This window comes from Giraffa tippelskirchi, chromosome 4 (genome assembly GCF_054371585.1).
Source record: "Giraffa tippelskirchi isolate mGirTip1 chromosome 4, T2T-mGirTip1v1.2.pri, whole genome shotgun sequence".
Lineage (NCBI taxonomy): Eukaryota > Metazoa > Chordata > Mammalia > Artiodactyla > Giraffidae > Giraffa > Giraffa tippelskirchi.
The window spans coordinates 75,692,933-75,715,506 of record NC_137278.1 but is presented as its reverse complement, the minus strand read 5'-3'; the positions used below and the strand labels follow the sequence as shown (position 1 = coordinate 75,715,506).

The window sequence follows — 22,574 nt, the reverse complement described above, 5'->3', positions numbered from 1 at the left end:
GCTGGGAAGGATTGGGGGCAGCAGGAGAAGGGGATGACAGAGGATGAGATGGCTGGATGGCATCACCGACTCGATGGACATGGGTTTGGGTAAACTCCGGAAGTTGGTGATGGACAGGGAGGCCTGGCGTGCTGCAATTCATGGGGTCACAAGGAGTCGAACACAACTGAGCGACTGAACTGAACTGAAGGATTTCAAAGCACTTTTAAAAGCTTGAGAGTAATGTTACTGATTCTTAAGTATAATGGCATTTTCTTGATGTAGGTGTGTATAAGTGTACTCCTAACCTTGAAAAGGGATGGTTAATAGATATTCTTATGAGTAGGAGACTCGAAGAGTGTTCATATAACTCATAGGTGCTTAAACTTGTCTTGGCAAAGAGTTTTTCCTTCTTCAGATTAAAATACTTGAGTTAACGAACTGGCGTTATCTGTTGAACACAGGTGGCCCTTCTTAGTCTCTTACAAAGAGGAAATAAACTCAAAGCAACTCTAAAAAGATAGAATGTAAGGGAGATAAAATTTAGATATGAGGAGCTTCCTGTTACTTTTTCTTACTTTAGGTTACCAGCCCAGTGAGAAGTAAAGAAAACTGGTAGAACTTAATAGTATGTAGTCTGTAGGCTACCCTGCTCATGGGTGTGTGCTCAGGGCTCAGTGTTGTCTGACTCTCTGCGACCCTGTGGACTGCAGCCTGCCAGACCACTCTGGCCATGGAGTTTTCCAGGCAAGAATCCTGGAGTGGGTTGCCATTTTCTATTTTCCAGGCAGGAGGCCCAACAAAACAGACAAAATCCTTGCCCGCAGAGATCTTATGTTCTGATAACAAACTTGTCCTTAGTTTACAACTGTGGTCCCTTTGTGGATGACTTGAAGTATGAGTGGGATTTGGCATGTGTGATGTTTTCTACACTTTGCTTAGAAGCTGTGATTAGAGCTTTACTATTTTTAACAAGAGAGAAGGAAGAGGAGGTTTTCCATAAGTGGACAAAAACTGGTATATGAAAAGAGGAAGTAGGAAGGGGGAAATAGTGTTGTACCTAAGATTAAAATGTGAGCCAAAGATAAAAAAAAAGAGATTCCTACATTAGGCATGTGGGAAGCTGGAGAAAACACCATTTACTGTGCAATCTTGGGTAGAGGAATTCTTGGACAGGAGAATGGGAGAAAAGATGGAATAGTAGGAGAAGGGTAAACAGGCCTTTTAACAAGTCTGGCTTAAGTAACTTGGGATGTTCTTATAAAATATATGTTCTTATTGTGTTTGGAAAAGACCCTTTTCCTTTTTCTCTTCTTTTGTGAACATAGTTGAAAGATTAGTGGTTGGCCAGTAGTGTCTGAAATACTGTCGCTGATTTGTGACTGCTAATCTGTCTCTGGTTAGTTGACAGTTCTGTTGAGGTTAGCTGATGGAGTCAATCCATCTCTTAGTTTATTGTCCTCAAATTGCCCTGTATATCGAACTGCATACCTTAATTCCATAGCTGTTTATGTATTACTTGAAGTCGTGCCTTTGTTTCCTGCCTTGTAAGTTTCTGCATGACGATGTCCTGTTGCACTTAAGAGACGAAGCAGGTGCTTAGTTTTCTACTTTCTGTTTATAGCTTTTTTTAGTGATGATCCAGTTTGGTAAAGAAGTCTCTTCTTGAGTTTACACAAAACATTATACACTTTTAAAGATAAGCATGAGAGATCTTTGATGTTTGTTTTTGTTTTAATGCATAATTGTTTTTTGCTTTCATTTGTGAGTCATTCAGTCAGAGTCTCATGTGATCTTGCTTGCTGCAGTGAATTGAGATTGATTTTTTTATTTTAAAGCAGATCAACTTGTGTTTATTTCAGTGCTCCAATATGAAAATGAACACTAGTTCCATTCATGACCTAAGAGACTCCCTTTATAACACCCGAATAAGCCTTCAGAGTACTGGTTTCACTTTTAATGTATTTTTGTAACTGTATCTATCACTTTTATCAAAACTCTGATGTACAGAACTTGAACTTTTGAATATATTAAATTTAAGACTGTAATTCAGACAAGGTTCATTAAGCTGTTCAACATCTGGACATCTTTGAGTGCCTATATTTTAGACTGAAAAATGAAGCAAAAATAACCTTACTTGATTACTAAAATTATCTATTTATATAATTCAGAACTTAATTAAAATGTTGGTGATTCTGGGTCCTAAATGTAAGGAAATTGAGTTTAGCTTCTTTCTCTTCACCTGTTCTGGAGTGTTTTGAATCAGAATGTGAAAGTGAAATAGTAACTTTTAGCATAAGACATAATAGATTCAGTTATACTTTCATTTTGTTTTTGTTTTATAAAATCTGACTCTACTTTGTAAGGGAAGTAGAGGCTTGTAAGGATTAGTGATGATTTAGAATGTTATTACTCTTAACATCTTGAGTCTTTTTCTCAGTGATAGGTTTGTATTTTAGTTCAGTTTATTTGCTGTTGGGCTTTTGATTTATGTTGCTCTTTCTGCCTCTGTCTTTGCTTACTTGCTTTTTTTTAAGTACAGGGTAGCCACCCAATCTGGAAACACCAACAACAATAAAAAACCATACACAATAAATGGTTTATTGATGTTATAGAATATGTTAGAAATGCAAAAGAGCAAAATGGCTGTCTGAGGAGGCCTTACAAATAGCTGTGAAAAGAAGAGAAGTGAAAAGCAAAGAAGAAAAGGAAAGATATTTCCATTTGAATGCAGAGTTCCAAAGAGTAGCAAGGAGAGATAAGAAAGCCTTCCTCGGCCATCAGTGCAAAGAAATAGAGGAAAACAATAGAATGGGAAAGACTAGAGATCTCTTCAAGAAAATTAGAGATACCAAGGGAACATTTCTTGCAAAGATGGGCTCAATAAAGGACAGAAATAGTATGGACCTAACGGAAGCAGAAGATGTTAAGAGATGGCAAGAATACACAGAAGAACTGTACGAAAAAGATCTTCATGATCCAGATAATCACGATGGTGTGATCACTCACTTAGAGCCAGACATCCTGGAATGCGAAGTCAAGTGGGCCTTAGGAAGCATCACTGCTACCAAAGCTAGTGGAGGTGATGGAATTCCAGTTGAGCTATTTCAAATACTCAAAGGTGATGCTTTGAAAGTGCTGCCCTCATTATGCCAGCAAATTTGGAAAACTCAGCAGTGGCCACAGGACTGGAAAAGATCAGTTTTCATTCCAATCCCAGAGAAAGGCAATGCCAAAGAATGCTCGAACTACCGCACAATTGCACTCATCTCACATGCTAGTAAAGTAATGCTTAAAATTCTCCAAGCCAGGCTTCAGCAATACGTGAACCACGAACTTCCAGATATTCAAGCCAGTTTTAGAAAAGGCAGAGGAACCAGAGATCAAATTGCCAATATCCGCTGGATCATCGAAAAAGCAAGAGAGTTCCAGAAAAACATCTATTTCTGCTTTATTGACTATGCCAAAGCCTTTGACTGTGTGGATTACAATAAACTGGAAAATTCTGAAAGAGATGGGAATACCAGACCACCTGACCTGCCTCTTGAGAAGGCTGTATGCAGGTCAAGAAGCAACAGTTAGAAGTGGGCATGGAACAACAGACTGGTTCCAAATAGGAAAAGGAGTACGTCAAGGCTGTATATTGTCACTCTCTTATTTAACTTAAATGCAGAGTCCATCATGAGAAACGCTGGGCTGGATGAAGCACAAGCTGGAATCAAGATTGCCGGGAGAAATATCAGTAACCTCAGATATGCAGATGACACCACCCTTATGGCAGAAAGTGAAGAAGAGCTAAAAAGCCTCTTGATGAGAAAGTGAGAGAGGAGAGTGAACAAGTTGGCTTAAAGCTCAACATTCAGAAAACTAAGATCATGGCATCTGGTCCCATCACTTCATGGGAAGTAGATGGGGAAGCAGTGGAAACAGTGTCAGACTTTATTTTTCTGGGCTCCAAAATCACTGCAGATGGTGATTGCAGCCATGAAATTAAAAGACGCTTACTCCTTGGAAAGAAAGTTATGACCAACCTATATAGCATATTAAAAAGCAGAGACATTACTTTGCGAACAAAGGTCCGTCTAGTCAAGGCTATGGTTTTTCCAGTGGTCATGTATGGATGTGAGAGTTGGAGTGTGAAGAAAGCTGAGCGCCGAAGAATGGGTGCTTTTGAGTTGTGGTGTTGGAGAAGACTCTTGAGAGTCCCTTGGACTACAAGGAGATCCAACCAATCCATCCTAGAGGAGATCAGTCCTGGGTGTTCATTGGAAGGACTGATGTTGAAGCTGAAACTCAAATACTCAAAACTTGTATATGTTTGTAGGTGTATATTAAGTGTAAGAGACCTTTGTACTAATAGGGGTTATGTTTCTTGGAAAGATTTAAAGGAAGGAAGGTGATAGGAAGCATAGACTTTATAAAGTCAGAATGCTTAAATCTGAATCCCTTTTCCACTATTCTATAGATGGGATAACTTAAAGCAATTACTTAATGTTTCTAAGACTCAGTTTTCTCTTTTGTACAGTGAGGATATTTCGTAAAATTGTTGAGTTGCTCTGTTCCATGTGAAGTTGTTACCATGGAGCCTTGGAATGTTATAATTTGAGTGCTTTCTGTTATTGCTGTAACTGCTGTTACTACAGCTTCTAAATGATATTGGTAAATCGGAAGGCAGAAGGCCCTGTTTGAGATTCCCACTTAACCTTTTAATGATTCTGTGACTTTGTGAGTTATATATTCTTTCTTTGATTTAGTGGCCTTAATCTGTAATGTAATGTTTTTGAGTTAAGGCAGAGAGCTGGACCATATGATGTCTTGAGGTCCTTTTGATTCTTAAATTTAGAGCTCAGTTTTAAGATTGTCATTTTCTTCCAAAGTGTAAGCTACATAAGGATAACAACTATGTGTGGAGATTTATCCATTTATCTCTATTATATAAACATTTGTTGAATACATCTTCCCATAAAAACAATATCTTTTAGGGGGAGGAGAATAGAGAGTAAGAAGAGGGAAGGAAGGTTTGCATTCCTTCTCAAGAGGTTGATGCTTGATGTGGTAAAGGTATGAACACAGATTTCCTGCTGTTCAGTTTTTATTTAGTACATAAATAGTGTCTGCTAGCGTTAGATACTTTGGGGGGCAAAGGTTATCAGTCTGCCATGTGTGGGATGAGGAAGGGAGTAATCGTGTATGTGAATTGTCATACATGGTGAAAAGTAAAGATGCTATAAAGGAACTCTTAGTGTATTTTATTGGAAGGATTGATGCTGAAGCTGAAACTCCAATACTTTGGCCAGCTGATGCAAAGAACTGACTCATTGGAAAAGACCCTGATGCTGGGAAAGATTGAAGGCGGGAGGAGAAGGGAGCGGCAGAGGATGAGATGGTTGGATGGCATCACCGACTCAATGGACATGAGTTTTAGTAAACTCCAGGAGTTGGTGATGGCCAGGGAGGCCTGGCCTGCTGCAGTCCATGGGGTCGCAAAGAGTCGGACACGACTGAGCAACTTAACTGAACTGAAGTGTATTTTATATATTAAGAATCCTTATAAAATGTATAAAAAATCAAATGGCAGTATAATTAGATTGTCTTACCTTGTAATTTGCTTTGTTCTCACTTTTAGAAATCAGATGCTTAAAAGGAAAATCATCAGGGTTGTAAACTTGAGGAAAGTTTACGACCTTAAGAACTTTTACTGAAACTTAAGGCTAATATTTGTGGAGGAGATCGATGAAAAAATTTAATAAATATATAATCCCATCGCATTTTGGCCTTTGTATTATGAAAATTTTTAATCCTATGGAATCTTGTAACAGTACACTGAGTTCCCATGTGAAAGTGAAAGTTGTTCAGTTGTGTCCGACTCTTTTCGACCCCATGGGAGTGTAACCTGCCAGGCTCCTCTGTCCATGGAATTCTCCAGGCAAGAATACTCGAATGGGTAGCCATTTCCTTTTCCAGGGGATCTTCCCAACCCCGGGATCAAACCTGGGTCTCCTGCACTGCAGTTGGTTTCTTTACTGTCTGAGCCACCAGGGAAGCCCCCATATACCACCACCTAAATTCAATGGTATTTTATATTTTTGGCATATTTGCTTCATCCATAATCTTGCTGAACTGTTTAAAAATGTATTGGAAACATGTCATTTCACCCCTAAATACTTAAGTATGAATCTCCAAAAAATGACATTTTCTTTATACTTAAAATACTAATACCATGCCTAGTATAGTTATCTAATCCCTAGAAGTCATGTAATCCTCAATCAAAATGTCTTCTCTAGGTTTTTTCCTCTCCATACCGAGGTTTAGTGAAGGATCATGCATTACATTGCATTTGCTATTGTATCTCAATTCTCTTTTACATTTAAGCACTAGTTTTAAAAAATGAGTTTCTGAAGAGACCAATAATTTTGTAAAATGTCATGTATTCAGAATTTCTCTGATTGTTTCTTTGAAAATTGTTTAAAACTTCACTGAAGACTGTTAAATTCCGGTTAAACATTTGGCCATGATACTTCACAGGTGATGCTGCTTCGTGTTACATCACCATCAGGAGGTGTTACAGAAAGATTGGTTGCACTATTTGTGGTGCTAAGTTTGATGGCTGGGTTAAGGTGGTGATTGTTCAATGTCTCCCTGGACAAGACACATTTACTCTTTTGAGATTACCAGGTAATTCATGGTATATTTTGTTACTGTAGAAATCTTTCTTCTTTAGACTTTGACTTAATGGGTTTATTGATATCTTTTTAAAAGATATACTGGACAGGGGTTACCAAGCAATAGCTTACTGGCCAAATTTGGTCTGCTGCTTGATTTCATAAATAAAGTTTTATTGGAGCACAGCCATGCTCATTTGTTTACATACTGTTTCACTACTTTCCCACTACAGTGGCAGAGTTAGGTAGCTGTGACACAAACAATATGGCCGTGCAGAGCTCCAGATATTTACTGTTTGCTGACCCCCGGTTTGTATTCTCCTTTTTCTCATCATGTTGTTAGTAATGATGGTGTGATCACTCACCTAGAGCCAGACATCCTGGAATGTGAAGTCAAGTGGGCCTTAGAAAGCATCACTACGAACAAAGCTAGTGGAGGTGATGGAATTCCAGTTGAGCTATTCCAGATCCTCAAAGGTGATGCTGTGAAAGTGCTACACTCGATATGCCAGCAAATTTGGAAAACTCAGCAGTGGCCACAGGACTGGAAAAGGTCAGTTTTCGTTCCAATCCCAAAGAAAGGCAATGCCAAAGAATGCTCAAACTACCGCACAATTGCACTCATCTCACATGCTAGTGAAGTAATGCTCAAAATTCTCCAAGCCAGGCTTCAGCAATACGTGAACCGTGAACTTCCAGATGTTCAAGCTGGATTTAGAAAAGGCAGAGGAACCAGAGATCAAATTGCCAATATCCGCTGGATCATCGAAAAAGCAAGAGAGTTCCAGAAAAACATCTATTTCTGCTTTATTGACTATGCCAAAGCCTTTGACTGTGTGGATCACAATAAACTGTGGAAAATTCTGGAAGAGATGGGAATACCAGACCATCTAACCTGCCTCTTGAGAAACCTGTATGCAGGTCAGGAAGCAACAGTTAGAACTGGACATGGAACAACAGACTGGTTCCAAATAGGAAAAGGAGTACGTCAAGGCTGTCTATTGTCACTCTGCTTATTTAACTTATATGCAGAGTACATCATGAGAATCGCTGGGCTGGAAGAAACACAAGCTGAAATCAAGCTTGCCTGGAGAAATATCAATAACCTCAGATATGCGGATGACACCACCCTTATGGCAGAAAGTGAAGAAGAACTAAAGAGCCTCTTGATGAAAGTGAAAGAGAAGAGTGAAAAAGTTGGCTTCAAGCTCAACATTCAGAAAACTAAGATCGTGGCATCTGGTCCCATCACTTCATGGGAAATAGATGGGGAAACAGTGGAAACAGTGTCAGACTTTATTTTTGGGGGCTCCAAAATCACTGCAGATGGTGATTGCAGCCATGAAATTAAAAGACGCTTACTCCTTGGAAGGAAGATTATGACCAACCTATATAGCATATTAAAAAGCAGAGACATTACTTTGCCAACGAAAGTCCGTGTAGTCAAGGCTATGGTTTTTCCAGTGGTCATGTATGGATGTGAGAGTTGGATGGTGAAGAAAGCTGAGCGCCGGAGAATTGATGCTATTGATCTGTGGTGTTGGAGAAGACTCTTGAGAGTCCCTTGGACTGCAAGGAGATCCAATCAATCCATCCTGAAGGAGATCAATACTGGGTGTTCATTGGAAGGACTGATGCTGAAGCTGAAACTCAAATACGTTGGCCCCCTCATGCAAAGAGTTGACTTATTGGAAAAGACCCTAATGCTGGGTAGGATTGGGAGTAGGAGGAGAAGAGGATGACAGAGGATGAGATGGTTGGATGGCATCACTGACTCGATGGACATGGGTTTGGGTAAGCTCCTGGAGTTGGTGATGGACAGAGAGGCCTGGTGTGCTGCAATTCATGGGGTGGCAAAGAGTCGGACACGACTGAGCGACTGAACTGAACTGAACTGAGGTATGTTTTAAGGAAATCAAATTGGTAGCAATATGGAAAGTGGATGGAAGGAAGGGGAAATTGAAGTCAGGGAGACCAATTAGGAAGCTGTGAGATAATCCAGAGAATAGGTTATATTAAAGGCTTAAGATTGGAGGGTAAGTGATACACTTAAATGGAAAATATGGTGGGATGTGTTGTTGAAGTAGTTGAATTTATATAAAAGGTTTATGGTTTCTAGCCCCAGTTAATAAAGGAAGGATTACAAGTAGGGAGATTTAACAGGTAGTTAATACAGATAGTAGTTAGTTTGGGATATGAAGGTGTTTTGGTGGTAGAGATGAAGATTTTGCTGTGTTATGTTTGAAGACATACGTACAAACATATTTTATTGATTAAAATCTGCACTAAGATTCACCTGAGAAGTCAACCTAGGAGTAATAGCTGAAGCAGTGAGATTGGATCAGAGGACAGGTACTGTGTTTTGGGTTGAAGGCTACTTAATGTTTTGGGGGGCCCAGTTCCCTCTTGAATTTAGGCAGCTGCAGGAAAAAGAATGAACATGAATGGTTTTGTTTTGAATTTGAGTGTTTTCAGAGTCAGGAGAAGTGTTAAAAGTTTCAGGAAGGGTGGCATTTTCAGTAGCGTGAAGTGTCACAAAGTAGCTTATCTTTCGAAGCCTCCTTTTTAGGACCAGTCGTTGTTCAGTCGCCCAGTCGTGTCCAACTCTTTGCGATCCCATGAATTTCTGTATGCCAGGCCTCCCTGTCCCTCCTCCCCTCCTAAAGTTTGCCCAAGTTCACACCCATTGCATCAGTGATGCCATCCAGCCATCTCAACTTCTGATGCCCTCTTCTCCTTCTGCTTTCAATCTTTCCCAGCATCAGGAACGTTTCCTGTTTGTCAGCTGTTCGCATCAGGTGACCAAAATACTGGAGTTTTAGCTTCAGCATAAGTCCTTCCTATGAATATTCAGGGTTGATTTCCCTTAAGATTGACTGGTTTGATCTCCTTGCTGTCCAAGGGGCTCTCAGGAGTCTTCTCCAGCACCGCAGTGTGAAGGCATCAATTCTTCGGCAGTCTCCCTTCTTTACAGTCCAGCTCTCACAACCTTACATGACCACTGGGAACACCATAGCCTTGACTTACATGGACCTTTGTTGGCAGAGTAGTGTCTCTGCTTTTCAACACATTGTCTAGGTTTGTCATAGCTTTCCTGCCAAGAGGCAAATGTCCTCTGATTTCATGGTTGCAGTCACCATCCACAGTGATTTTAGAGCCCAAGAAAAGGAAATCTGTCACTACTTCTACCTTTTCCCGCTCTATTTGCCGTGAAGTAATGGGGCCGGATGCCATGATCTTAGTTTTTTTTTTTTTTTTTTTTTTAGTATTTAGTATTAAGCCAGCTCTTTCAGTCTCCTCCGTCACCTTCATCAAGAGGCTCTTTAGTTCCTCTTGGTTTTCTGCCTTTAGCGTGGTATCCACATATCTGAGGTTGTTGATGTTTCTCATGCATGTCTTGATTCCAGCTTGTAACTCCTCCAGCCTGGCATTTCTCATTGTGCTCTCAGCGTATAGATTAAACAGACGGGGTGACAGCAGGCAGCTCTGTCATACTCCTTTCTCAATCTGGAACCAGTCAGTTGTTCTATACAGCGTTCTCAGGAGACAGACAAGATGGTTTGGTATTCCCATCTCTTTAAGAGCTTTCCACAGTTTATTAGGACCAGCCTGTTGTATGTATGAACTAATAAGTCTTTTAAGCGGGAGCTGATTCTACTAAGAAAAACATCAGTGTTTGAGTTGTTTTTGCCAGGAATATTATGTGAAACATTCTACATAAGTTGTTCATAATCTAACCATGCTCCAGGGTAAAGTTAAATTCACTTTGGTGGATATTAGGATTATGACTATACTTTAGAGTTATCTATTCCACCTCACTAACTTCTCATAAATAGATCACTAAAAGCATTATATAATCAAACTTACAAATGAAAATTTCTCAAAAAACTTCTTGAAACCTTTGCTGTCTGATTTTTTTTTTCTTCTACTTTTATAGCCTGAAGTCATTTACTTAGGATATAGGAGAAGAGAAAGAACAACTGAAAGTTAAATCACGTAGCTCTGAACTTACTTTATTGTCATTGCTAATTGAAAAACCATTGGAATTAGGAAGAGCAGTTATGTTATTCCTGAGCTGCTTTGCTGAAGTTAAGAAAGGTCATTTCTGTCAATATGTTTGAAGTCAGTCATGGAATAAAATGAATAAGTATAAAATCATGACAAAGTCCAAGCTACCTTTAGCCCTTGTTTCATTATTCAGGTAGTCAAATACAGGTAAGACGTGAGCTACTTCTGATTTTAGAAACATGAGCTGAAAATTATAGTCTTAGGGTCCAAAGGGAAAATGCTTTTACTTTGTAATATCAGGCTTTTAATGGACACATGCAGGTACCTGGTAGTGTGTTCTTTATACTGGCCTAAACTACTTTCTTTGGGCTTTGCCTCAGCCTTTTTTCAAGTCTGTTAGGGCTGAAAATTTTCAAAAGCCAAGGAAGCAATAAAAAGAAACAAGACTAATGATAACCACAACATGGATGGATCTCTGAAACATGCTAAGTGAAAGAGGCCAGATGCAAAGGAGTATGTACTATGATTCTGTGTACATGAAATTTTAGAAAAGGCAAAATACGCTGACAGCAGATGAGCGCTTGCCTAAGTCTAGAGGTAACGGGGAGGTTATCCTCAGAGGGGCACAGAGGAACTTTATGGCGAGATAGAAATGTTCTGTATCTTTATTGTGAATAGTGGTGGTTACTCAAGTGTATACGTTTGTCACAGGTCATCAACTGTATACGTAAAATGGGTACATTTTATTATACATAAAACAGCAGCAGCCAGAGGTCTTCAGCAACAAGGATAAGTTGGGCAACAGAATGGAACTTTATGGGTTGGACTTGAATCCCAGGTTTTCATAGTGAAGTGACCTTGACCTGCTTTTTGACAGTAAAGCTAACACTGATGTTACCTCTTCATGTGTGCTGACAGGGAGTTATCCATATGAGAAGGTAATTCAGATAAATGCAGTGGTTGTTATTACATCAGAAATATAAGTAAACATGTGTATATATGTATCAACTGAAATGTTCTGATAATATCTAGCTTATTAAAAATTTTTTTCTGGTCTGCTGGTTTCAGAAGTCATTGAAAGGATTTCAGAAATGAAAAAAGCTTTAAAGAACTTAAAGAATATTTAAATAGTATAGTTCAGCCTAGTTGGAAAAATTTGAGACTTCAGTATATTAGGGCAATCATTCTCTGATATCAGATAGTTTCTCATGTCAATTTATATATTATTGATCTGGGATATAAACTATACTTTTTTTTTATTTGAATATATCTGATTTTATTTATGTGTTAGATTGCTTATGATAGACTAAAGTATGATTTGTGGATTATACTGCTAATAATAGCTAATACTTTTAAACCACTTACTTTATGCCAGGGACTGACCATGCAGTTAACCTGCACTATCTCATTCAGTTACTACAGCTGCTCTGTGATACAAGTGCTTTTATTACTCTTCATCTGTTAGATGAATACGTCATGGCTCTGAGGAAATTAAATAATTAGGTCAGAGTGGCACAGAAAGTGGTTGAGCTGGCATTTGAATTTGTTTATTTTGTGTTAACGCCCATACTGTTTTTTTTGTTTTTTTTTTTAATGTAAACTCTTGAGAGGGAGAGTGGTGATTTAACAGAGAGGGCATAACTGCAGATGCTCTGACCCATAATTATACCTTTGATACCAAAGAATCTGGCATTTCTAGCTTTTGGCAGCTTTTGGCAGGCAGTGCTTCATGGATCTGGTCATAATGGCCATTGGGAATGAGGTTTCTGTCATTCCTAAGGTCAGGAGACCTTTTCACCTCTTACTCTTCCTCATCCTCATGTGCTTATGTCATTGTCTCAAATCAGGTTCCCCTGGAAGGCCTCATGGGAACAATATTTCATGAGTTCTTGTGTGTTCATGCAGGTTTGTCTATACTCTTCTGTACTTGAAAATTAGTTTTGCTGTATATAAAATCCATGAGAAACATTTTCTTTCTTTGCATATCTTAAAATATCATTGTTTTCTGCCATAGAGCATTGCTGTCAAAGTTTGATGACAATCTGACATAGCCTGACTGTTTATTCTTCACAGTTCAGATGCATGTGCAGTCTGATTTTTAAAGGACACTGTACATATCCAGAGGATTGGGAAAATCCCCTGGAGGAGGGCATGGCAACCCACTCCAGTATTCTTGCTCTTTATTGACAGAGGAGCCTGGCAGGCTATAGTCCGTAGGGTCACATAGAGTTGGACGTGACGGAAGCGACTTGGCACAGCAGCACATATGTATGCAAACAGTGATGGGTTTTTGTTTTCTCAGTAAATTGGCAGCTAAAGTGAAATGCCACTGTCAACAAAGCTGTTTCCATTTTTTTACCTACTTTTTCTTTATTGAAGGACTGTGGAAAGGATTAAGAACTGGTACTGTTGCCCTAAATTTGACATCTCTAACTATGCTTTTGAGTTTGAACAAGAAAATTTTATTCTCATATTTGATGAACTTCACTTATCATAAGTTAATTTCACAAAATCTGACTTATTGTTTTCGTAATCTAATCTAAAGCTGTAGTTTCCAAATTGGGGGGGAATTCTTAAAGCTGCCCAGCATGGTCTCATCATGACATCTGTTTATTACTGGAGCTGGGTGTGGTCAAGGCTAGTTGGTGCTTAGTCATGTCCGACTTTTTGTGACCCCATGATGGACTGTAGCCCGCCAGGCTCCTCTGTCCATGGGATTTCCCAACAAGAATAGTGGAGTGGGTTGCCATTTCCTATTCTGAGGGATCTTCCCGACCCATGGATTGGACCCACGTCTCCTTCATTGGCAGGTGGATTCTTTACCACTGAGCCACCTGGGAAGCCCCAATGCCTAGTTACCCAGCTATTATTATAAAAACTGTTAAAAGTATCAATTTAACAGCTACTCAGACCCTTTTGAACTTTCCATATCATTTTTTATAGAAATCTTATACGAATGCCATCCATATAACAATTCACCAAAGTTGATTTGGAGGCAGGGACAACTTTGAATTTAGTTATAAAAGTATTAAAAATTGGAAGGAAGGAAAAGGGATAAGAGCCAAATGTTGTCTTTAGTGAATAAGAAAAGTGTTCTTTGCTTGTTATTCAGACACTAGTATTTAGGATTTGATGCAGATATTTCTGAAAGAATATGCTTTTTAAGGCTCTAGATTGGTGTTGGTACTATGTGACTCTTCATGCCTCATTTCAAGCATGAGGGATGTCATTAACTTTAGTGACATATTCTAGTAAAAAGTAGTCATTGTGTCTAGCAATAGGCTGGTAGTGAAGAATATTTGGCTACCTCTTAGAAACATTTCTTGATAACCCATAGGAGAATACTGAATATAGAAAGAGACACTATTCAGTGTATTTCATGTGCTTGTTAACTTCTGTCATACTCTGAGGGTAGGTATTATTCCCTGTATTTTATAGAAAATGAGGCAGAGTTAAGGTTAAGTAACTTGACCAAGGTTACATGTTTTGTAGGAAATAAATGCAAATCCAGACAGCTTGGCTCTAGGTCCTTGCTTTTAACTGCAAGTAAATAGAACCATGGATTATATTGAGCAAGAATGCATTATATTAAGAGGTAATAGCTCAGAATTTTCTAGACTTGATGAAACTGGGTTATCTGATTCAGAAAGATGATCAATTCTCAATCTCAAAGTAGTATTTAAAAGTTTAGAGTGCTTAGTCAGTGATCTAGGTCTATAGTCTGCAGCATAAAGTTAATCAACTGTATGCTGTTTCTGCTTCTTTTTGTCCTGCTATTGAATTACAGATTTTTAGTCTTGTGGCTAGTTTAAACATAACTTCAGTTAGTCAGTTCAGTTGCTCAGTTGTGACTCTTTGAGACTCCATGGACTACAGCATGCCAGGCTTCCCTGTCCATCCCCAACTCCTGGAGCTTGCTCAAACTCATGACTATCGAGTCGGTGATGCCATTCAACCATGTCGTCCTCTGTAGTCCCCCTCTCCTCCCACCTTCAATCTTGCCCAGCATCAGGGTCTTTTCCAGTGAATCATTTCTTTGGCCAAAGTATTGAAACTTCAGCTTCAGCTTCAGTCCTCTCAATGAATAGTCAAGACTGATTTCCTTTAGAATTGACTGGATTGATCTCCTTGCAGTCCAAGAGACTCCCAAGAGTCTTCTCCAACACCACAGTTGAAAAACATCAGCTTTCTTTATAGTCCAACTCTCACATCCATACATGACTACTGGAAAAACCATAGCTTTGATGAGATGGACCTTTGTTGGCAAAGTAATGTCTCTGCTTTTTAGTATGCTGTCTAGGATGGTCATAACTTTTCTTCCAAGGAGCAAGTGTCTTAATTTCATGGCTGCAGTCACCACCTGCAGTGATACTGGAGCCCATAAAAATAAAATCTCTCACTGTTTCCATTGTTTCCCCATCTATTTGCCATGAAGTGATGGGACCAGATGCCATGATCTTAGTTTTCTGAATGTTGAGCTTTAAGCCAACTTTTTCACTCTTCACTTTCACTTTCATCAAGAGGCTCTTTAGTTCTTCTTCACTTTCTGCCATAAGGGTGGTGTCATCTGCATATCTGAGGTTATTGATATTTCTCCTGGCAATCTTGATTCCCGCTTGTGCTTCGTCCAGCCCGGCATTTCGCCTGATGTATTCTGCGTATAAGTTAAATAAGCAGGGTGACAATATACAGCCTTCACGTACTCCTCTCTCTATTTGGAAGCAGTCTGTTGTTCCATGTCTGGTTCTAACTGTTGCTTCTTGACTTGCATACAGGTTTCCTAGAAGGCAGATAAGGTGATCTGGTATTGCCATCTCTTTTTAAGAATTTTCCACAGTTTGTTGTGATCCACACAGTCAAAGGCTTTGGCGTAGTCAATAAAGCAGAAGTAGATGTTTTTCTGGAACTCGCTTGCTTTTTCGATGATTCAACGGATGTTGGCAATTTGATCCTTGGTTCCTCTGCCTTTGCTAAATCCAGCTTGAACATCTGGAAGTTCATGGTTCACATACTGTTGAAACCTGGCTTGGAGAATTTTGAGCATTAACTTTGCTAGCATGTGAGATGAGTGCAATTGTGCAGTAGTTTGAACATTATTTGGCATTGCCTTTCTTTGGGACTGAAATGAAAACTGACCTTCTCCAGTTCTGTGGCCACTGCTGAGTTTTCAAAATTTGCTGGCATATTGAGAGCAGCACTTTAACACCATCATCTTTTAAGATTTGAAGTAGCTCAACTGGAATTCCATCACCTCCACTAGCTTTGTTCGTAGTGATGCTTCCTAAGGCCCACTTGACTTCGTACTCCAGAATGTCTGGCTCTAGGTGAGTGATCACACCAGCGTGGTTATCTGGGTCATGAAGATCTTTTTTGTATAGTTCTTCTGTGTATTCTTCTTAATTATCTTCTGCTTCTGTTAGGTTCATACCATTTCTGTCCTTTATTGTGCCCATCTTTACTAACTGAGTTTTTAAATTCAGAGAAACATGTTTCATATTTTATAATGGAAAGCAAAAAGAAAAGGTAAATTTCAGTTTATTTTGGTGATCTATTAAGTGAGTAGTCTATCAGCTCAGTAGGGGTACTTTTATATTTAGCAGTTTTAAAAAATCAAAGTATTATGTGCACAGTTAAAAAAAAATTATATAGAAGGCTTGTAACAAAGAAAATCCTGCTCTACAGAAACAGCATTTTTGATACTGTCTGTGGGTTCTTCTGGTAATTACTTCCATTATCTTTAACTAAAATGTTTATACAACTATTTAGTGATTTATGTTTTAGTTAGGTAGTAGTATTTGATTTTTGCTGTGGAACTTCAAAGGAATTTTCTGTCATGTAGTTTTGATGATGAAATGTCCCATGCCATCTGGATTCTTGTTTTTATGTAGATGACTTCCTTGCCCTATTTTTACCCCCAAACGCTTAAAATTGTTTTTTTTTAAATTGTGGTTAAAAAACAAACAAAAGTTACCATTTTAACCATTTTAAAATGTACAGTAGTGACAAGTTTATTCGTATTATTTTGAAATAGGTCTCTAGAACTTTTTCATCTTGCAAAGCTGAAATTATTCCCGTTAAACAACTTCCCTCCCATTGCTTGGTAGCTGCCATTCTACTTTCTGTTTCTATGAACTTGATTGCTTTACATACCTCATATAACTGGAACCATGCATTATGTATTTGTCTCTTTGTGACTGCTTATTTTGCTTAGCATAATGTTGTCAAGGTTCATCCATGTTGTAGCATATGACAGAATTTCCTTTGTAAAGCTGAATAATTATTCATTGTATATACATACCACATTTTAAAAAATCTATTCATCTGTCTTTGAATACTTGGGTTGCTCCTTCCTCTGGACTGTTGTGAGTTATTCTGCCATGAACACTGAAGGGTGTGCAAATATCTTTTTGAGATTCAGCTTTCAGATCTTTCGGATTATATATACAGAAGTGGGATTGCTGGATCATTTAGTAGTTCCATGTTTAATTTTCTGAGAACCACCATATTGTTCCCAAAAGCTTTAACGACATCTTACTTTTTGGCCACGTGAAAGTTCACAAGAATCTGTCTAAACATGCGTCTTCCTCTACCCCGCTTCTCCCTCAAGCAGTAAGCTTTGAGTATTTGTATCTTCCCTCAGCCTTGAGAGGCTGTTTTTCTTTTACTCTTTCTTTGATAATTAATTCTCTTGTTCTGTTTCTGAAATACTTATTTTGTCCTTTGTTGCACTTCCTAGATTGAACCACTATGATGTTCATTTTGTGTGTGTGTATTTTGACAATCTGGGAGTTTGCTGTGACTTAAACTCCCAAAAACTCTCCAGTGAGAGTTTTTTGGGGGTGGGAGTGGGAGTGGTAGAGTAGTCATATATTTAAATCTAAAGATCTATTTCTCATCCTGTGTTTTATTTTCATAGCATCCTGTTCTTGTTTTATGGAAGCAAGAGCCAGTATCTTTTTCAGTTTCTAAGGATTCGGATTTCTGATTTTTAAAGATTACCTTTTCTTGTTGAAATTCCCTTTACAGTGATACCTTTGTCCCATCTTTCACTATTTTTCATGGTCTTTGCATTTGATGCTGCTGGGTTTCCGTATAAATCTGATTATCCTAGGCTGTCTTTCCACTCTTACTCTTAAATATGAATAGAAAATTCATCTTAAGTTTCTTGAGAAAAAAATACTTCAGATTTTTGTTTGAAAGTAAGTCTGGTAGAAGCTTTTCTGGATTTGGACTTAAGTATGAGGAGAGGGTGAGGTTAATGGTTCTCTGTTACTTCTGCTAGCTCCCTCTATTTTCATTTGTGTGTAGTCTCCCATTTTACTGTGTCCACACACAGGCTGTGTCTGAATTCTGTCTACGAGTCTCTCATCACTTCTTATTTGTTACTTGCATATTCTGAACTGCCAATCCTTCCATTCTGTTTTGTTAATTACCATACTTCCATCTGCTTAACGCCTTCCAAAGATTTTTAGTATCTCTACCTGTGGTTGGAGGGGGCTTCACAGGTGATGCGGTGGTAAATACTCCACCTGCCCATTCAAGAGACATAAGAGACGCAGGTTCAATCCCTGTGTCAGGAAGATCCCCTGGAGTAGGAAATGGCAACTCACTCCATTCTTGCCTAGAAAATTCCACAGACAGAGGAGCTTGGTAGGCTACAGTCCATGGGGTGGCAAAGAGTCAGACACGGCTGAGCACACATACCACCACCATCCTCCATGGATGGCTACACCTTATTTCTATCTTTTCCCTTCTAAGTTGTCGTCGTTTATTGTGTACTTTAAAAAATTCCTTTACTAACATTTTGATGGTGTATTGGGAGGGATTAGAGATAATGATTGTGTTTTATGTCCTGAACTAGAAGAAAATCCTTTATTACATAGGTTAGTATATCAATACGAGTGATTATTTTTGTTACAACAATATTTTGCTGAAGATTAAGCTTCCTTGGGACATTTGTTTGTGCACAGATCGTTATTTGATAATAGTATAGAGAAATTTAAAAACAATAGGATTTTGAAAAAATATTGCAACTTTAAGTTGCATGTCTTCTTTCCTATAGCACTCTGAAGCTTTTCTCCCATTTCCTTGTTCCCATTAAAAATTTTTTTTTCTTTTGTTTTGAAAATAATTTTAAAGAACACTCAAACTTTAGTAGGCTGATATAGTTAAGTGAGTTGATCTTTTATTTGTAAATGTTAGACTAAACGTCTGATAAAACAGAAGTGACATTGATTTTGGCTAAACAGTTTCTGTTCTACATATGTGTTTACATACCTTTTCCACACTCCATAAATTGAACAAAGCAAGTACTCATATTTTGGGGTTGACTAAATTGTATTGTAATGTTTGTCCAGGAAATGGGTATTGATGACCATTTAATAATAAGAGAAATTGTTGCAGAATTATTATGTTTCAGTGAAACTGTACTGAGACGTGAATTTATTATATCAAAGTATGCAGCTTTTTGAACAGCATTAAAATTTTCTTGCAGTGTAAAAATTTGATTCTTGACATAATTCATGTGCCCATCATCAAGATTTCATGGACATTAAATTTTGCTATTTGCTTCAAATTGCTCTCATAAAGAAAATGTTATCAGCTTTGTCTGAATATTATCTCACTCCTCTGAATATTATCTCCTATTTCTTAGAAATTGGGTATTATCAAGTTACTCTTGATAGTAATTTTAGTTTTTATACTACTTTGGCATGTTTTTAATACCTTTGCTATATATTCATGCATCTAAACTAATCTATTTATTGGTTTGTAAATTTTATAATTTTACATAAATAGCATCACGCTGTATGTATTTTATTCCAGGTAGCTTTGTTTTTGAGATTGGTTCATGGTGGTACATGTGGTATGATCCATACATTTAACTTCTGCAGAATGTTATTAATACATTGCATCAGTGCATGCTTCCCTCTAGGGTGAGTATTCTGTAACCCAGCAATTCCATGGAAAGTTATGTGCCTCTTTACTTTATCAGATGCTGCTGCTGCTAAGTCACTTCAGTTGTGTCTGACTCGGTGCGATCCCATAGACGGCCGCCCACCAGGCTCCGCCGTCCCTGGGATTCTCCAGACAAGAACACTGGAGTGGGTTGCCATTTCCTTCTCCAATGCATGAAAGTGAAAAGTGAAAGTGAAGTCGGTCAGTCATGTCCGACTCTCCAAAACCCCATAGACTGCAGCCTACCAGGCTTCTCCATCCATGGGATTTTCCAGGCAAGAGTACTGGAGTGGGGTGCCATTGCCTTCTCCATTATCAGATACTACTCTGAAATTCCTGGTGCTGCCTGGTTCCTGATTCTCTGTGTGACCTGTTTTTTTCCCACTGGGAATTTTCAGGGTTTTTATCTTATCAGTGTTTTGAATTTCAGTTACCTTTTTTGTTGTGGTTGTGGTTATGCTTTCATCAGTTATTAGGCACTTTCAGTCCTGACATTTTATACTTTTTAGTGCTGGGAAACTTTTCTGAATCATTTCTTTGGTAAGTTTCTTCTCTTTGTTTTTCTTGTTCTTTCTAGAATATCTGTTAGTCGGACAGATCCCAACAATTTTCTTAGTTTTATTCTGTCCTATTTTAAGTCTTTGTTGTTGGTTTTGACTGGGGATGGGAGTGAGGTACAGAGACATCCTTTTTGGGTTGTTTTTCCTACTTGATTTTGTGATCTTTTTATTATTATTATATACTTTTTGGCTGTACCCCGTGGCAGGTTGGATCTTAGTTCCCCAACCAAGGATTGGACATGCACCCCCCTGCATTCCAAGGCAGAATCTTAACCACTGGAACGCTAGGAAAGTCCCTGTGACCTTTTATTGAAAAACATCTGTCCTCATTTTAGTTCCTAGGAGTACTTTCTTTTTCTCTGGAAAAAAAAATTTTTTTTTTTTGGTAACATCTCATTCTTGTTTCATGAATACAATACTCTGTATTTCTCTTGATTTTTTTTTTCTTTCTTTTCTAATTTATGTTTTTGCTTTGATTCTGTTTTGCATATTGTATGTTTTCCTTCAGTGTCTGGTTATCTTTGAATGCCTATTGATATTTAAGTTTGTAAGCCTTGTGTGAATGGACAGGGACTGTCATAGATAGACTTAGTAGGATGACCTAACAATTTTGTTGAGTATTCCTTAAGTAGTCTGTAAGGGACTACTGAATTCCCAGTTTTAGTGTTGCCTTCCTGAGGTTTGTAACATTTCTGAAAGTTGAGTTGGGAGAGAAGAATGGGGATTTCAGTAATGCTTTTTACCTGACTCAACTGAGTTCAGTCGCTTAGTTGTGTCCGACTCTTTGTGAACCCATGGACTGTAGCACGCCAGGCTTTCCATCACCAACTCCGGAAGCTTGCTCAAACTCATGTACTTGCAGTCCATGAGACTCAAAAGTGTTCTCCAACACCACAGTTCAAAAGCATCAATTCTCAACTCTCAACTGAATTTGTTTCTAAATCCAGAGTCTTTGTAGTTCAGCCTTTTCAAAGTAAGTGTCCAGTCTTTTCCCAGGTGTAGTAGTTTTAGTACATCTGCAAGTTTTTAAATCATCCTAGGTGGGAGGTAATATATATGTCCTTCTGAACTGGCCTTTGTAACTTGCTTTTAACTGATAGCATGTGGCAGTGGTGACACTCAGAAAAGGCCATGTAGCTTCTGCCTGGTTCTCTTGGGACATTCTCTCTGGGGAAAGCCAGGTGCCATGTAAGAAGTCTGATTACCCTGAGATAGTCAAAACTGGAGAGACCGCTTACAGGCTCTCCAGGGGACAAGTCGCAGCTGAATTCCAGCTAACTGCTTCCAGCAGCTGCTAATTAATAAATGAGTTTTCAAGTGACTACTGTCATCCCTTGGTAATAGTTCCAGGACTCCCCACAGAAAATCAAATTCCACAATTGCTCAAATCCCTTCTATAAAATGGCAAAGTATTTATGTATGCACATCCTACCATGTACTTTAAATCATCTCTAGATTACTGGTAATACCTACTACAATGTAAATGCTTTGTAAATAGTTGCCAGAGCAGAGCAAATTCAAGTTTTGCTTTTTGGGACTTTCTGGAATTTTTTTTTTCCCAAATACTTTCAAGCTGTAGTTGGTTGATAGAACAGGTCCAGAATCTGTGGGCATGGAGGGCTAACTGTACCTCCCCAAGCTTTATCTATGTGCAATAATATAAGAAACGCAAATGGGAACTGCCCAATTGAGCCCTTATGATTAATGAGCGAGCCAGTATTGGTTATTGTTAACTAAAGCTCCCATCTCTTTAAGAATTTTCCACCTTACCTGCCTCCTGAGAAATCTGTATGCAGGTCAAGAAGCAACAGTTAGAACTGGACATGGAACAACAGACTGGTTCCAGATAGGGAAAGGAGTAGGTCAGGGTTTGTATATTGTCATCTTGCTTATTTAACTTATATGGAGAGTATATCATGCAAAATGCTGGGCTGGATGAAGCACAAGCTGGAATCAAGATTGCTGGAAGAAATGTCAATAACCACAGGTATGCAGATGACACCACTCTTATGGCAGAAAGCAAGGAAGAACTAAAGCACCTCTTGATGAAAGTGAAAGAGGAGAGTGAAAAAGTTGGCTTAAAACTCAACATTCAGAAAACTAAGATCATGGCATCCGGTCCCATCACTTCATGGCAAATAGATGGGGAAACAGTGGAAACAGTGACAGACTTCTATTTTTTGGGGCTCCAAAATCACTGCAGGTGGTGACTGCAGCCATGAAATTAAAATACGCTTGCTTTTTGGAAGTAAGTTCAGTTCAGTCGCTCAGTGGTGTCCGACTCTTTACGACCCCATGAATTGCAGCTCACCAGGCCTCCCTGTCCATCACCAACTCCCGGAGTCTACCCAAACCCATGTCCATTGAGTCGGTGATGCCATCCAACCATCTCATCCTCTGTCGTCCCCGT

At 38.7% G+C, this 22,574-nt stretch overlaps 1 protein-coding gene across 27 annotated transcripts in view; it reads left to right on the top strand.

Moving 5' to 3' along the window:
* The window catches only part of PPM1B (protein phosphatase, Mg2+/Mn2+ dependent 1B), a 93,758-nt gene that overhangs the window by 4,909 nt on the left and 66,275 nt on the right, over nucleotides 1-22,574 (top strand). For 6 of the 27 annotated variants that reach the window (XM_081591924.1, XM_081591931.1, XM_081591922.1 and 3 more), the window contains exons 1-2: nucleotides 4,577-4,704; nucleotides 6,505-6,654. The exons of 13 other annotated variants lie outside the window; for them this stretch is intronic. The gene's annotated coding sequence lies outside the window, so the exon portion shown is untranslated. Of the gene's footprint in view, nucleotides 1-4,576; nucleotides 4,705-6,504; nucleotides 6,655-7,010; nucleotides 7,195-22,574 lie in introns of those variants that run through there. 8 more of the 27 variants (XM_081591925.1, XM_081591933.1, XM_081591929.1 and 5 more) reach the window with 3 other exon arrangements.